This window comes from Rattus norvegicus, chromosome 20 (genome assembly GCF_021556685.1).
Source record: "Rattus norvegicus strain SHRSP/BbbUtx chromosome 20, alternate assembly SHRSP_T2T, whole genome shotgun sequence".
Lineage (NCBI taxonomy): Eukaryota > Metazoa > Chordata > Mammalia > Rodentia > Muridae > Rattus > Rattus norvegicus.
This window is the reverse complement of record NC_141553.1, coordinates 49,798,847-49,815,582: the sequence shown is the minus strand read 5'-3', so window position 1 is coordinate 49,815,582 and position 16,736 is coordinate 49,798,847. Positions and strand designations below refer to the sequence as shown.

Here is a 16,736-nt window from a genome sequence, read left to right as displayed (position 1 = left end):
CATACATGGCACCTTTTTCCCTTTGGGGCTCCTTCTTTGTCACCTAGAATGCCTATGTTCAGAAAAGAAAGAGATAGCAAACTCAATTTTTACACAGTGACATCTGGATTTTTTTTCATCCCCGGCACACTTTTGGCAATGGTTTTCCAAGATCCTGAGGTAGAGATCAGAGTCGTCACTCGGCCCATTTGGATTTAGCACCTGTGGCAGGGACACAGGGACACCTGCTCCGATTGTCACAGAGGGGGTGGGGACCAGAGCTGTAGAAAGGTTTATCAGCGAGGTGTGGGCATTGGCCAGGATTTGAATAAAAACACACCTAAAAGTTATTTTAGATGTATTTATTTTATATATGTGAGTACACTGTCGCTGTCTTCAGACACAGAAGAGGGCACCACATCTCATTACAGATGGTTGTGAGCCACCGTGTGTTTGCCGGGAATTGAACTCAGGACCTCTGGAAGAACAGTCAGTGCTCTTAACCACTGAACCATCTCTCCAGCCTTTAAAAAATATTTAGGGCTGGAGAGATGGCTCAGTGGTTAAGAGCACCCGACTGCTCTTCCAGAGGTCATGAGTTCAATTCCCAGCAACCACATGGTGGCTCACAACCATCTGTAAAGAGATCTGATGCCCTCTTCTGGTGTATCTGAAGACAGCTACAGTGTACTTATATATAATAAATAAATAAATCTTTAAAAAAAAACAAAAAAAAATATTTAAATTCATGTGCATAGGGCATACAACTCCCTAAAACTGGAGTCACAAATAGTTGTGAGCTGCCGTATAGGTGTTGGGAGTTGAACCTGGGTCCTCTGGAAGAGCAGCCAGTGCTCTTAACCACTGAGCCATTTCTCTAGTCCCGAAGACATGCTTTTTTTTTCTTATCAGAGAACATTTCTTGGCTAAATCAAAGGAGTTAAATGGTGCCCATCTCTAGGACTCCTAAGGGCACAGATGCTATAATGCACCTGCTCATTGGTCAAGGTGAGGAAGCAAGGAAATGAACAGGAATGGAAGGCAGCTCTCCCTGCGTGCGGGTGTGGCTTGTGGACTGTAGGGTTCTGGAAGGTGGTAACCTCAAGCAAATTGTTTTGTCTGTGGCATTGTCTAATACAGGATGTGTTGTTAGCTTTGTTTCTGATTGAAATGGGTGCCTAAATGAAATGAGCCCAAAATACAATTGTTTTCAACTTGGTGTGGTGTTAACGCCTGTAATCTAGGAGGTGGAGGCAAGAAACTACGAAGCAAGTCTGAGGCCAGCCTGGGCTATGTGAGACTTTCTGAGTAAACCAACTTAGATGGATGGATGGATGGATGGACAGATGGATGGATGGATGGGTGGATCGATGGATGGATGGATAGATGGGTGGGTGGGTGGGTGGATGGACGGATGGACAGACTACGGACAGACAGGTGGGTGGGTGGATGGATGGATGAATGCATGGATGGGTGGGTGGGTGGGTGGATGGATGAATGGATGGACAGACAGACAGACAGGTGGGTGGGTGGATGGATGGATGAATGCATGGATGGGTGGGTGGGTGGGTGGATGGATGAATGGATGGACAGACGGACAGACAGACAGATGGACGGGTGGGTAAATGGGTGGATGGATGGATGGACAGACGGATGAACAGACAGATGGACGGGTGGGTAGATGGATGGATGAATGGATGGATGGATAGATAGAAAGATGGATGAATAAATGGATAGGTAGATAGATAGGTAGGTAAATATACATGGGCTTATCCAAAGCCCAGCGTGAGTGGTGGGGTTGTAATACAGAAGCGCTGTATACCCTTGTATTCCCTACACAGCCTCCTCTCCAATTCCAGTCCTCTAGGAGAAGGGCTGTTCTTCAGTTATCCCCACTCGGTGAGATATAAGAAGAGAGATGGGATCCATTTCAAAGGTTAAAAATGTTCATCCTGGAAAAAAGCCATTTTAAAAATCTTCACACAGCAACGGCTGACATGGGAGGTGATCCGCCCAGGCTGGGTAGCCCTGCCTGGCATGAGCTAGGTAAAGGACCCCTACCTGGCATCCAGCTCAGAGTTTATCAGCTGCTGCAGGCTGCTCTGTTCATTGACCACAGGGCTTTACCCTTGCGAGTGTCCCAGAATAGCCACTGCTACCTGAGAGCGGTCTGTCCTCGGGGACTCGTTATTGTCCCAGATAAACACCGAAGCCTCTGCCAGCACGTAATGGCTGTATTTAACTCTGATAAGTGATGGGCAGCCGCGTTCAAGCGAGTGGATCTCAGAGAGGGCCAGAATAATTGGACAAAGGCAAGGTGCCTTGGCAGTGGGCATTTCCTGCCTATCACAGTTCATGTCGTGGGGTTTTAGACACCTGGGAACAAATATGGCGGACAACAGGAGGCTTGCCTTATGAATGAGTAGGGCACGCCTCCTAGGTTTTGATTATGCAAATTGTGAGGTATTTAAGAAAGTTAATAAGAGTAAAAAGTTTGGATAACAGACTAAATTAACATGCTTCTGGGCAAAGCATGTGTCTCACATCGCAGAAAGGCTAGCTTGGCGCGGTTGGGTTTAAAATGAGAGCTTTTATTTTTCCGGGTCCACACTTCTGGGAATGGTTGTCTGGGAACTTTCTAAAACGCAGCAACATGCATCTTAGGTTTTAAGTCAGAGAGGTAAATGTGACAATGGTTGGGGGGGGCATTAGCATTCAAAGGACTTAAGAGTGCCACGGCTCGGGCTGGGGATTTAGCTCAGTGGTAGAGCGCTTACCTAGGAAGCGCAAAGCCCTGGGTTCGGTCCCCAGCTCAAAAAAAAAAAAAAAAAAAAAAAAAAAGAAAAAGAAAAAAAGAGTGCCACGGCTCTGTTTTGCTCTTAACCCTTTGGAAAGTTTTATGGGCAATTAAATCACTTTTTCAGAAAAGCTTCCTCTGTGAACTTGCCAGGTAGACAGAGGATCTCTCCGCCCTTTTAGTGTGCAATTGTCATCCCATAAGAGTCTGTATCATTCTTCTGGTTAGAAGGGAAGGCCTATCTGGTATCTGAAGACAGCTGGTCGTAGAGACCATGCATGGTGGCACTAGGCTTTGTACATGGGAAACAGTACGAGGAACATGGATGAGTTATCCTGCTTTCAGACAAACCCGTCATTCAAAGAAAACCTAAAGTCTGAGGTACAAGTATGAGCGCTTTCCCAGAATCCTTTGCTTTCAGAGGCACTGTAGAAACCTCTGCCACAGGTGTGCGAGTGCACATGTCTGTATGTGTCTAGCCATGTCCAGAGCAAAAGTGATCCTAAAGCTCTGGACTTGATGATCCAGAAAGGGCACCTTCCTTGTGCAGTGACAACAGATTAACATCTAGTTGCAAGACTACATGCTTGGTACTGACCTTTGTCAACAGTCCCCCATGAACCTGAGGGAGTTAAGGATAGTAGAGAGCAACACCCAGGCTCCCTCATCAAGCCCTGGGCAAGGGCTAGTGAGAAACATGTACAAGAACACAGAGATAGTTTGAGTGGGCATACCAGACTACTCTCCCGTTTCCTGTAGCTTCTCCTCTATGTACATAATTGGTCATTGTGTATTCATTTAGACAGCGGGGACAGGTTGCCCATAGGAATTTGCTGTGTCACAAATCTCCTTAGCCTCTGACAGGATCGCTTTCCGAATCCCCAAGACTCCATCTCCCCTGTTTTAGAGGCCTCTGTATGTTACTTACCATTGAAAACTGGGAGAATGGAACCCATGCTTGCCCTCTTGTCATAACACCAGGCTTGTAGCCCATGCTGCCAACAAGGGGCCTCTGCCTTGAACCAGCAATGCCACCCCCACTTCAAAAGTTGCCAGCAGAAAGAGACTGCCACCCTCTGGCCTCTGGGGATGTCCCAGGTGCACAAGTGTGCCAAGAGAGGAGAGGAAAGGACACGCACAGTCTCCTCTGCGTGCTCTTAAAATAAGCGGCGTGTGAGCAGAGCAGCAGGCCTGGGCTGCAAAAAATAGAACTCCATGCAGCTGCACCCTTTGGAACTTGGGGGGAAAACACATATTATTTACCAGACAATAATAGATACCAGAGAATAATAATGATTATTATAGTGTTTGGGATGGCAAATGCTGTACTTAAGGTTCCAGAATGGCTCTCATTATGAGCCCGAGTTCCCAGTCTCTTATGAAAGCCTAGACATTTTCTCTCCATAGGCTGGGGCTGGGCACACTTGGTCTTTGTCCAAAGGTGATTTGAATACAAAGACACTTATTTGAGAGATATTCCTTCTTTTCTTTCTTTCTTTTTTTTTCCTTTTACTTTCTGGGTTGTGATTGCATTAAAGGAAAATGCTATATGCATCATAGAACAAACAGCCGAAACAAAAATCTTGATGCCTCCCGGTTACTGGAAGGAAATGTTAAAAACCCCTGTGCTCGCGTGCGTGCACACACACACACACACACTCACACACACACACTCATGTGCACGCACGCACAAACACGCGCGCACACGTACACACACGCACGCACGCGTGTACACACACACACACACACACAGAGACACGTGTGCGTGCCGCCTAATTCCAATATGTGGTCACTCTTGGTCCCAGGCCCAGAGTTGGGGGTATTTCCCCGCCTCCACAGCAGTGTCCCCAGAAAAAGTGACCCAGTGTCTTCTAACCCACTTTTCATTGCCTAACTCTTTCGCAACTTCCTGAGGCCTCCAATGTGCCTCCATTTCTTTATGATTTTGTTTGGGGTCTCATCCTCCAGACAGAAAGGGGGGCTAGGCGATGCAAACTCCGCATATTCAAACTTGCGGGTGCCAGATGTAGAGATTTCCTTGCCCTCGTAGCCCCGCCCCTGTCGTAAGCCCCGCCCCGTTGCATATTTGCGGTCTTTTGCATTTACACTTTGATTATTTAATATACATATTAGCTGCACACGGCTCTGGCGATTTAATGTGATTTGGGGAACTCAGGCATTTCCTCCCATGCACACTGAGAATTTCAAACCTTGGTTTTGGCTGCTGTTATTATCGTTGTCATTAGCACCAGGGTTTGGACAGCATGAGCTTTGGTGGAGTCCTCCCGATAAGTGGCTGACCTCCTCCTTGTTCGGCTAAAACCCTGAGCCAGTTACCAGGGCTCCATGGCCCCCAGTTCTCCTATAAAGTGAAATTGCCACATTTTATCTCTAGGGTTCCCTTTGACTGCTAAATTGTATCATCTCTCGGAAATTATTTGCTCCTTATTCCAAGAATAATCTCAAGGGTTGTTGTAAAGATGTTTGTGAGTCTTGTGTTTTACCATTTCTCCTTTGCCGAGTTTCACCCTTTCTTGTTTCTCATAACCACATTTATTGGCGGAGGGACTCCTTGGGGACGTAGTGGAAGACAGCTGCTTAACTCGTTCATTGCACAAAATTGAGTTGAACACTGATGACCAGCAGATCAGCTAATGCAGAGAAGAGAGTTAGATGACCCAGGCCAGAGCCCCCGGGATGTCACCGTTTGCAGAGGAGACCTCTAACTAGCTGTTTCTCGGCAATGCTTGACTCTTCAAGAGGCCTGGTAACAAACAACAGACACCCGTAAGGATAAAGGTGGAGCCTCAAGTGTGTGGGGAACGTGGAGATAGCATCCCCAGGAAATAGTTTGAAAGTTCGGTTTGAACCCCCGGCCCAAGTCCATCACGCATGGGTGGTTTGTTGTCCGGCCACCTTGTGCTCTTGCGTTCTTTGGATGTGAAGAGCTGTCCGTGGCTTGCCTTTGACAAGTAATAATAGTGAGTCTCTGAGACCTCAGACTCCAGAGTTCATATGCGAAGGGCAGCTATGGGGTCTGGAGACCTGGGTCTCTCTAGGACCTTGCATGGCTTCGGAGTGACCCTGGGTGACTCAAAAGACCTCATCCTGGTTAATCATGTAGTCCTGTGGAGGCTGAGTGTTGCTGGTTGCAAAGGGCACTGTGGTCTTTGGGGAGGGCGTGGTCCATCGCGCCCATTCTGGTTTTCCAGAGAGGGCTGGAGCTTCAGTTCCTCGCACAAAGCTGGCAGGGCTGATCCCGAGCAGACTGAATGAAGCTCTCTGAAATCACACCGCGGAGCCCATACTGGGACTCATCTTAGAGCGAGCTGGCACCAGAGCTGCAGCTCTCTCACTTCTGACTGGTTCTCTGCAGCTAGACGGGGTGGGAGGAGGTGGGCGGATCGGGGAGAGACTTGGTCCGGCGCGTTCTCATGGTTCCTTCTCATCTTTTCCCAGGAACACTCGCTCCCAGGGTACATTGCATGGAGAGAGGGCGTGGAGCAAACCAAGTCATGCCATCCAATGACACCAGCTGCTCAGCTCACCACCTCGCTCTGGCTAAAACTCAAGCAAATAACACAGCTTCCCGTCATTAAACATCTTGGAGGAAGCAGCCCTCCCTGGTGGCCTCAAGGCCGGAGAAGCCAGCAGGTCTTGGACCCATCAAGCCTGGGCCCAGCATTCCTGCCTACTTCATCTCAATTCTCCCCAGAAGAACTTAGGGATATCGCTGGTTTAAAAACAACAACAAAAAGCAAAACAAAACACCAACCCGCCACAAGGACCAATGTAGGTATTCTTGCCCCCATCGTCAAGGCTCTACGGATGAGGCTGGAGGATGACAGGGACTGGAAAATAAGAACCTTTTATAAAAATCTTTTTAAGAACTGCTGTGGTTTGCTGCTACGATAAGAATTGTGAGTTGCTTTTACAGTTTAGGAACGGAACTGTTCACGTTTTTTGGTGGGGAGACGGGATGGTGCTGGAGTTCTCAATGCCTCAGACTCATCTCTGCCCAGCCCACGATGCACTTTTAAATGAAGAGGTAGAATATTTTATCGGCTACTCTACTTTTCATGTTATTTTTTACAAAGGCCACCTTTATCCTTTTTGATGCCATATTTTCAGTGTTACACTTTTATGGCTTTTAATTTTCGATCTGCCAGATGTAGGAAGCAGCATGGATAGTTTATACTGTGGTTTTAACAGAGACCGAATGCCAAGAGAACTCGGTAAATGTTTATTCTTCTCAGCTTTCTCTTGAAATGCCCCTAAATAGCGCCCCATTTGGGAACAGAGCAAGAGTGTTGAACTGAAGACCAAAATGCCCTCAAGGTGTAATATAATCTGAGGGGGGAATATTTGCTGGGCGTCAGGAAAGACTCGGATGAAATTTCAACCCTGATGGTTTTCCGTGGTCCAGGAAGTCAGCGAGACAATCTCTCTCTGCGCAGAGTCCTTTCATGATAATTAGAATGGTATGGACGAACCGATGCAAACAAGAGAGAAAGTGAGAAAGATCGCTGGATTCTGTTTCACTGTTTGCTTTCTCCTGTCATGGTTAAGAGAAATGTGCAATTCGATCCTCAATCAGTGGGTGGAGGATAACAGGGTAGATTTACTTGTGTGCACTTGTACAGTTGTAGCTGCGAGTCCAGAAGTCCTCTAGAACATGTGTACTGGCACTGAGTTGCAGAGACTGTCGTGGAGTGCCCCAGTCTGATGAGTACGAAAAAAAAAAAAAGAAAAGAAAAGAAAAGAAAAAAAATCCCCAAAAAAGAGAAGAAAACTTTAAAAAAAAAATCAAGTCAAATCACCTTGTGATTCAGTGTATCTGTTTACTAACTCAAATAAAAGCAATTGTTCCCTCTGGAGGGGTCCAGGTGCCCCGCCCCTCCAGGTCCCCGAGCCTCAGCAGGAGGGTGACAGAAGGCAGGAGGGCAGGAGGGGCTGGTGTCGTCTCAGCTTCGCGGCTGCACTGGGGCCGCGGATGCGTGTACATACTGTATTTCTATATACGCCTTTGTACAGTCGAGTCAAGCTACTGTTTTGCAGGCGCTCCTTATTTATTAGAGCCGTGAGAGCTTGGGGGTGGGGGGGACACACCTGGCGAGCAAGCTCGCTTTTTAAACATAAAATGGGGGGCAAGGGAAGGGAGGCGGGAGGGAGGGGTTGCTCATAAGCCCAGGGAGAGATTTATAAAAGGGAACGAAAAAGAAAAAAAGAAAAAAAAAAAAAAAACTTCCAACGACAAACTAAACCAGCTTACAGCCCACCACCAAGCCACGCCCCTACAGGAAGTTGCCGCCCCTCTGGGCACTCCTTTTCCTGCCGTGTCAGAATCATCAGACAAATAAATCTCTAAGAAACGTTAGCAGCGCACTTACATGTGCTTTTTTTCTTTGGCTTTTCTCTTTCTTAGATCATTGTTGTTATTTGCCTTGTTGTAGAAAGTGCTTATTCCTCAGTCCCTGGAGACACTTTTTAAAGGTCATGAGGTACGGGGCCGCCCGGCCCAAACTGCCATTTCCGGGTCAGCTACCCCAATTCTGACCAGAGACAAGTGTGCACAAGCGGGCTCTGGGGCTTGCAAATTCTGCTGGCCTTGTCAGCTCCGAGACCTTAGATCTCGGGTCTGAGAGTCAAGTAGCTAAAAGTAAGCACTTGCCTTGGGTTCCACTCCACCACCATCTCCTCACACTTGACCCCACCTCACCCCTTTTGCTCCAGGGCCCACTGCGGCTTTGGCTGCAGCTTTGTTCTGATGGAGTGGGGTCACCTGAAAACACCAGAAGATTCCTAAGGTAAAACGTGCATCAACTGTGGTTCTTACCCAATGAAAATCAAGTCCCATCCTCGGGTTCTATGTGTGAAAAGAAAGCAAACCTCAAACTTAGCAAAGCAAATGGGGGTGTCCACGATCCCACAACTAGCTGATTTAGCTTGTCAAAAAACAAACGCTCGCTCATTAAAACATTAGGCACCGTGAACCCATGCTCTAAGCAGCCGGCTTGTGGACTCCAGAAGCCTGGTTTCTTTCTCTTCTGGAGCATGGAGAACTCTTGCAGGCTTCCAGGTGAAGATTTCAGTGACTCCGTGTAAAGTTCCTGGTGGCAGACCTAGTGAGGACATAGACATGTCAGACCTGGGGCACCTTCTGTGGCTGTCTGGGTTGCTTTTGTCTGTTACCCAAAATTGTCGAGCAAACATTTTGGCCCAGCTGGAAACAAAAGACACCTTTGTGCCCACCGGGAAAGAGTTTGTGGCATCTCATCAGCCACTGTCTCTTTCTCCTCCCTCCCTCCTGATCCTGGTGTTCTCTGAACGTATCCTTCTCTTGAACCGTCAAAACCACACACAAAGAGAAACAGAACAGTTGTGGAAGCAAGAACCAGCCCGTATCAAACACACAGACAATGGCCTCTCTTCCTCTCCATAGCAAGCAGGTGAGGAGAAGCCTCTTTCCCTGTTAGCACTGAGGAGAAGCTCAGTGGTTTGGTTACCACCCCAGTCACACAACTGGTAAATTGTAAGGCTTGATAGACCTGGGTCTGGACTGGGTCTGGACTGGGAGAAGTGGCTGACATCCTCAGAGGGGTCACTTTGATTCCCTTTAAATTGGCAATGGTGAGCTAGCTGTCGTGGAACATGACTTTAATCCCAGCAGAGGATTCAAGAGGCCATCCTGGTCCACATTGTGAGTTCCAGGACAGTCAGGGCAGTGTAGAGAGGCACTGTCATAGAAAACAAAACCTGAAGCAGTGACGCGATAGCATCTGGACATGGCCTTTGTTTCAGATGGGTGTTTCTCACCCTGTGGGTCAGGACCCCTTTGCAGACAGAACCACCCTTTTACAGGGGTCATCTAAGACCATCGGAAATATCAGACATCACATTACAGTTCATAACAGTTGCAAGTTACAGTTATGAAGCAGCAATGAAAATAAATTTTATGGTCGGGGCCACCATAACATGAGGAACTGTATTAAAGGGTTGCAGCATTAGGAAGGTTGAGAGACACTCTTGTAGCTCAGACCATGGGGTGAGTGTTGGAAGGTATTGTCTGTGGCTTCTTCCTGGGGTGGGGGCAGAACTGGGGACATTCTATTCTGAGAAGTGCACCAGGCCGTATTTTCAAGTTGTCAAATCCCTCACCTGTCTGCTGCCCGGGGTAGACTAGAGAAAAATGAAGCTTGCAGTCTCTGTCCCTGAGGCTCCTCACCCCTCACAGGACAGGGCTGTGAACAGGACCGACCACTTCTTGGTCTCACCGAGACTCTGCCTGGATGTTTTCTAGAGTTGTATCACTGGATTTCTGGGCGCTAGAGTGACAGATTTGAAAGCCACCTTCCCTTACAGGTGCTTCACGGTTATAGAGGCCCAGGAACTACAAGTAGGCCTAGATGCCAGAGCCACGGACCCAGCTTTGGTGGTCTCCCAGCCCTACTGACTCCCTCGCCATGGCCAGCCTTACCCACAGCCTGTGTCTGATTTGGTAGCCCTGCTCTCTCCCCAAGTCCTGTGCCTCTGTCCCCAGTGGCTCTCCTAACTCCCACAGTCTCGGCTCAGAGCAGCTTTTCTTCCTCCCAGCACAATGATTGTCATCCCCATGCAGGCACACTGCCTAGTCAGCCACACACCTCTCCGTGTCCTTTCTCTGAGAATGGGGGTCATGTCTTACTGGCCTCGTTTGCTAGTCTAGAGGAAATCATGATTCTTATAAACACTTACAATCCACTGCTTTCAAGCCTCCCTTCCCGTGCCAGCCCCACATCCCCACACAAGGGCAAACCTGACTCCCTGGGGCACAGTAGGTGGCTTTCCTCCAGGGTCCTGCACCCACAACTGAAATGGACTAGAGTCAGTTCTGATGACCTGTACTGAACAGTCTTCCATGTCCGCTGAGCTCCTCAGAGGCAGGCTCTATGGCCCACCTCACTCTGTTTCCCACCCTTGGAACTGAAGCGCTTTGATCCTCCAGCCTATTGGTGGAGGCTGAGCAACAGTAGACCCTGCAGGCAGAGACACATGGCAGTGAGCACTGAGGAACTGGTGAGTTTCATCTTCTGGTGCCAGTGCAGAAAAGGGCATGGTTGCTGCCCCCGTGTTCCTGCGCTGAACACTTGAGCCAAGGTAGCAGAACCATTACATGTTGTGCCCAGAAGAGCCTTGGCGATAAGCTCGTACCTTGATCCTTACACACATTAATAGATGACAAGTTAGACTACAAACCCAGAGAGGGGCTCTTATTCTGTCTCCTGACAGCAGTTACTACCATGTGGTGCTCTCACAGCAAAGGGAAAACCTTGCTGAGAAATAGCTCATCCATTACCCATGAGAGAAGTGTGCTAAGGACTTCATTTATGTTCACTTTACCTTTCACCACCTCTATCACCATAACTACTACCACCACCACCATCACCACCACCACCACCACTACCACCACCATCACTACCACCACCACCACCACCATCACCACCACCACCTCCATCACCACCATCATCACCACCATCACCTCCATCACCACCATCACCACCACCATCATCCTCATCATCACCACCACCATCACCATTACTACCACCATCACCACCACCACCACCATCACCTCCATCATCATCACCACCACCACCATCTCCACCACCTCCATCACCACCACCATCACCACCACCACCACTATCTCCACCACCACCATCACCACCACCACCACCATCATCATCACCACCACCACCATCTCCACCACCACCACCATCATCATCATCACCACCATCACCACCACCATAACCACCATCATCACCACCATCATCATCACCAGCATCATCACCATCACCTCCACCATCACAACCATCATACCACCATCACCACCATCATCATCATCACCATCATCACCACCATCATCACCACCACCATCATCATCACCATCACCTCCAGCACCATCATCATCACCATCACCACCATCACCACCATCATTCTCATCACCATCTCTACTTCATACCATAGAAACAGGCAGGTAGATGAAGGGATTTTCTGACCAGGACACAACTCAGCAGGGGCTCCAGAGCTGAGCTGGCTTTATAATCACTCAGCAATTATAATCAGAGAGATCAGACCACCTCCATGGGGCCTACACACTGAGCACAAGACATAAGGACATCGAAGGATCTTACATTATGTGTGTGTGGGGGGGAAATTATAGCTCCTTTTCCTGACACCTGATTCAAGACCAAATATGTGGCTGTCCCAGGTACTGTCTGGGGGACGCTGGAGTGCCTGTGTTACCAGCAACTCAGAAAGTAAGTGAGAAGTAACAGGCACTTTGTTATCCATGTTACATTTCCTGGGACAGGAAGAGGGGGCTAGCAGGAGCAGACTCTTTTGTCTGTTTTCTTCAAACTAGGGTCTCTTCCATGGCACGTCACAACTTGGTGAAGGCAAGCCTAACCAGGCAACCGAGAAAGTGGACAGATAGACAATGATTAAGACCTCTGTGTGCCAGACACTACCACAGTCGCTGGGACCCATGTGAGCCTCTGTCGGTTCTCAGTGCGAGCCTCATTTCTGGGTGAGGAAACTACAGCCTGGGCAGGGTGAGAGAAGAACAGCCCAGGTTTGAGCCCTATGTGCCAAGTGCAGTGCCCTTTTGATGGCCACAGCTCAGCTCATCACCCAATCTATTCAAAACGAGCCCAAGGGACCCATCGGCGTGCAGCCAGTCTTATGACAATGGACCAGACTCTCCTTTCTGTTTCCTCACACGCAGACTGGTGTCTCACTAGCAGGCAATGAAGTCTCCACGAATCAGGGGCCACTATTCTCAGTTCTAGTGGACATATATCCAAAGCTTGTTAATTGCTTCAGCCTTGTCAGACCTGAGGTAGGCACCTCATTCTCACTTCCCAAGCTGAGCACACAGAGAGACTTGGTGCAGAACCCAGAACCACGTTCGGGCAGTAGAACACCTGAACCTTTCCAGCATGCTTGCACTGGGCCATTCTGGGGAAGGGAGGGTTTCTGCATCCGAAAGCATCTGCGTGACCAAGCCTTTCATGGCAATCCCTTTCGTGGACACCCTCTCATTTTTGAGAATGACTGGAGTATCAACCCTAGGAGCAGACATAAAGGATGCAAAAGTAATCCCTTATCCCCAGTGATAGGAAGGCCAAATGCCTCCATCTATTTACCCGAGGCAGTTTTTTGCTCGAATGAGGACTCTGTTTTGCAGGCATTGCCAATACATCAGAATGTTCCAGAAGACTCCCGAAAGCTATGTGCTGTGTTGATTTCCACTAACCGCTTGCCTTGGAGCATGAGGCAAGAGTCTGACCTGTGTGGACTGGCTTGCTCGGGAGGGAGGCAGGTTCCTGGCCCCTCTACCGGCCACCACCCACAGTCTGAGCCATGGACTGGGCCCCTGCAGACCCTTCTGCCCTCTTCTCCTTTCCATCCCTCATTCTCGGTTTCCTTCTGACTTCTTGAGGGTGGGCTTTTGAGAAGCCCAGGTGTTTTGAATGGGAGGGGGTCGAGGGATGGAGGGGCAGGCTGTTGGGGAGGGTGTGTGAGGAGTGACCACAAAGCCAGCTCACAGAGGACACAGGAACAGCACATGTGTGTTTCTGAGGCCAGAAGGCACTGGATTTTGAGGATAAAAAAAGAAAACACAAAAACAAAAACAAAAGCTATTTCCCTTCTCCCGAGTCTTGTGTAAACATACACACTTCCTTTAAATGCTCCATATGACGTCCTTCTCTTTATGCTGTTGCAAATGCTTGGGGGAGATGCTTTTTAGGAAAGGGCAGGTCGTGGGTGAGCGAGCTCTGGAAGCAGGCCTCTTTTCTGGCTTTCCTAAGGCAAAGGGGAGAGCACATGGTAGGCAGAACAGGCCAGCTTTGCGTTCTTTCTAGGCTAAGTTAAGCAAAAGGGATGGATTGAAACATTGAAACAGATACAGCAGGGAGAAAGAGTTTTAGGAAATGGCAGGGCCCAGTGGACGCTGTTTTATACAACACTCCCCCAAGCACCCCAGAACCATGTCCTCAACCTCCCCTGTTTACACCACGTGTAACTTCACACGCTGAAGCTGGATTAGAGCTCAGGTCTGAAGGCCAGAAATACAATGAGATACTTTTATACATATTGATCTTTTTAAAAAGTTTGTTTTCATGAAACTTTAATTCCCCCCTTTCCCTCCCCGCCTCCCCCTCCATTTTTAGCTTTTTAGTCTAACTGCTGCCCATTTTTAGCCCTGTTCTTTGTGAAATGCTAATCCGGCCCAGGGTTTTCGTTTTCCGGGTGTCACTTTTCAGAAATTGTATATCTGCATAGCAACCCCGAGAGGGCTGCCTCTGTCACGGTATCACATGTCAGAAAGATGAAAAGGGCTTCCAATCCAAGCTCTCCACAAACTTGGCCCTCCAATGGGCAGGCAGAGTGCCTTGGCCTTCACATAAATGGCAGCAGAGAGTCGCAGGGCCAGAGAGGTGCAAACTTTTATCTTGTTGATGACAGCAAGCGACACATGACCTCAGCTCACTCGGTGGGGACGATCAAACCAGAAACAAAGGCCGTATTTTTCTCTCCTCTCGTCCCTGCTGTCAGCTTCCAAGTGCAACCTGAGCCTGGATTCCGAACCCAGTGTCCAGATTAGAGATTGTTGACTCAGATTTAGCGGTGAAACGTGAGCCCGGTTCTGCTGATGGCAGGCCTTGAAGGCGCAAGTTTACTTAAGCCAAGAGAAAGATTGTATGTCAGACTAGAGCCTGGCTTTTCTTTATCACAAACTTCCTGGTCTGCCTCTGTTTTAATAGTTTCCACCAAGGGAGAGGGGGAGAGAGAGAGAGAGAGAGAGAGAGAGAGAGAGAGAGAGAGAGAGGGAGAGAGGGAGAGAGAGAGAGAGAGAGAGAGAGAGAGAGAGAGAGAGAGACTCTCTTCCATCTCTTCAATGTCATAAATCAGAATATTAACGAGTGTGTAGCTGGCTTTGCCACAGTCAAAGACACTCAACTCTCTGTCCTTCTTTCTGGTGGGCAATACATAATAACCAATGCAGAATCCGCTCAGAAAGGATGAAAAATGGGTTTGACCTCGCCATTTAGAGGCTGTTTCCCGGTACTCAGGCTCCAATGCCAGTTACAAACTCGCCTTTGGAGGGGAGGGCGAGTCATCAAGAGAAGTCATCACACCGCCTCCCCATAGCTGTCTCTCCCCCTCCCCCACCCCCACTTTTTTTTTTTTTTTACTTTGGCGTCCTTCTGGCTTTTCCTTGGCTTCTGATTTCAACCCTCGTTTAGATTCTCTGCGCCTTCAGTAATTTATGTGCAAGATATTTTCCCCAACTTCCAAATGTTTTTCCATTTGGCAAAGCGTGTACTGAAGCCTCCACACAATGTAACCGTAGAGTTCACTTATGCTAGAAAACATAAGCCCAGTCGATGGAAAAGCCTGTGCAGCCAGCGGCAGTGACCCCGTGGCCCCAGGCTGTCACAGGCTGATCCTCCGGGCCACCCCTGGGGATACAAGGGGGAGGGTACTAAGAGGAGTGTCTTTTCCAGGTTGCCACAGATGCTCTGCCATCCACCTTCCTTGTCTCCAAAGAGGGAGCCGTTCCTTCCAAGTGCCTTTCTCCATAGCTTTTTGGAAGCTTCAGGGTGACATACGGAGAATCGTTTCCCCAGTCTCCTGATGGCTTTTACATGAGCAGCTATAATTTGGATGGCTTCCTTCAGGTCTGAGGTCCCTACGGTATCTGTTATGGGGTGTGGGGAACAGTCACTGCCGTCAGCCCCGCTCTGTTCTCCGTTACTGCGAACAAAGCTCCACGCCCCTCTTGGCAGGGAGGTGGAAACCCGGGAAGGGGCGAGGCAGAAGTCCACACATCACTGGACTGATTTCCATTAATGACTTCTCAGTCCCGAGTCACGGATTTAGGACTAAGACAGGCAGTGCCTCCCCTGATGCAGTACCTGGCCCTTTCCCCCAGGGCCCGCCTTCCCCCATCCCCCATTTCCCCAAGCGTGGGCGGTCCGGGCCCCTCTGTGACACATTCAAAGAGGTTAATGAGCCTGTTTCTGTCCAGTCACTCAGAGGCCATAACTAGACAACATTTGGCTTCTGAAATGCGAGCTATCCTTCAGTAATGGGCATTTTTTTCTTCCTAAACCGTTACAATAGAACAAATTCTCCCTGTATTCCCGTTTTCACGGGGCACGTGATGCTGTGTTCTCTCAACTCTTGACCCAGTAATTTGTTGATTAAATAAGCAAATCAAAAATGGAGAGCCATTCTAATAAGAAGGAGGCTGGACAGGGAGGTATTTTGCATAGCGGGTATGGTCTAATCTTCCAGGAGCCCTCTTACCAAGGGCTAGGGGTGTAGAATGGACTGAGGGACAGACAGAACTGACCATGAAAGAGGAGTGGCGCTTTTGTTTCTGATCGTCTGTCATGAAGATCCCCCAAATCCGAGAACTGAGAACCGGTTGGCTCCAGCAAGTCACTCAGCTGTATTTTTAGGCTTTTGTTTAATCTTTCTTGATTGATAAAGTAATTATCAAAACGCGTTAGAAAATAATAGCCAACTGGTGAGAAAAGGAACAGTTGGGAGGCAGCTGAGCGACGAAGGCAGGTTCCAACGTAGCGCCATGCTAATTCCCCTTCTCCCTCTGCCTGGGAACCAGGTGAAGGGGCGAGCTACCTGGCTCCTCTACGGCTCCTCCACCCCTCAGTGTCTGATTAACCCTGCTGCCTTCTCTGCCTCGCCTCACCTCTTCTCCATCCCTTTCGGCTCTGAAGCCTTCCGCAGGCCAACCCGAACCCCAGCAGATGTTTGTGTTTTATGAGCCAAATAGAAGTCTGAGGATCAACTGAATACCAGCCCCACTGAGAGGAGGAACCGGGCCATTTGACACCAGAACACAGAACGCAGCCTGTCCAGCAAGGCTGGGCCTTCCAGAGAGCAGAAGGAG

At 48.9% G+C, this 16,736-nt stretch overlaps 1 protein-coding gene across 4 annotated transcripts in view; it reads left to right on the top strand.

The window, feature by feature from the left end:
* Positions 1 to 8,153, top strand: part of Sobp (sine oculis binding protein homolog) — a 179,142-nt gene extending 170,989 nt beyond the window's left edge. For all 4 annotated transcript variants that reach the window (NM_001104640.2, XM_087597559.1, XM_087597558.1 and 1 more), the window contains 1 exon segment: positions 6,236 to 8,153. The gene's annotated coding sequence lies outside the window, so the exon portion shown is untranslated.
* The last annotated feature ends 8,583 nt before the right edge of the window (positions 8,154 to 16,736 follow it).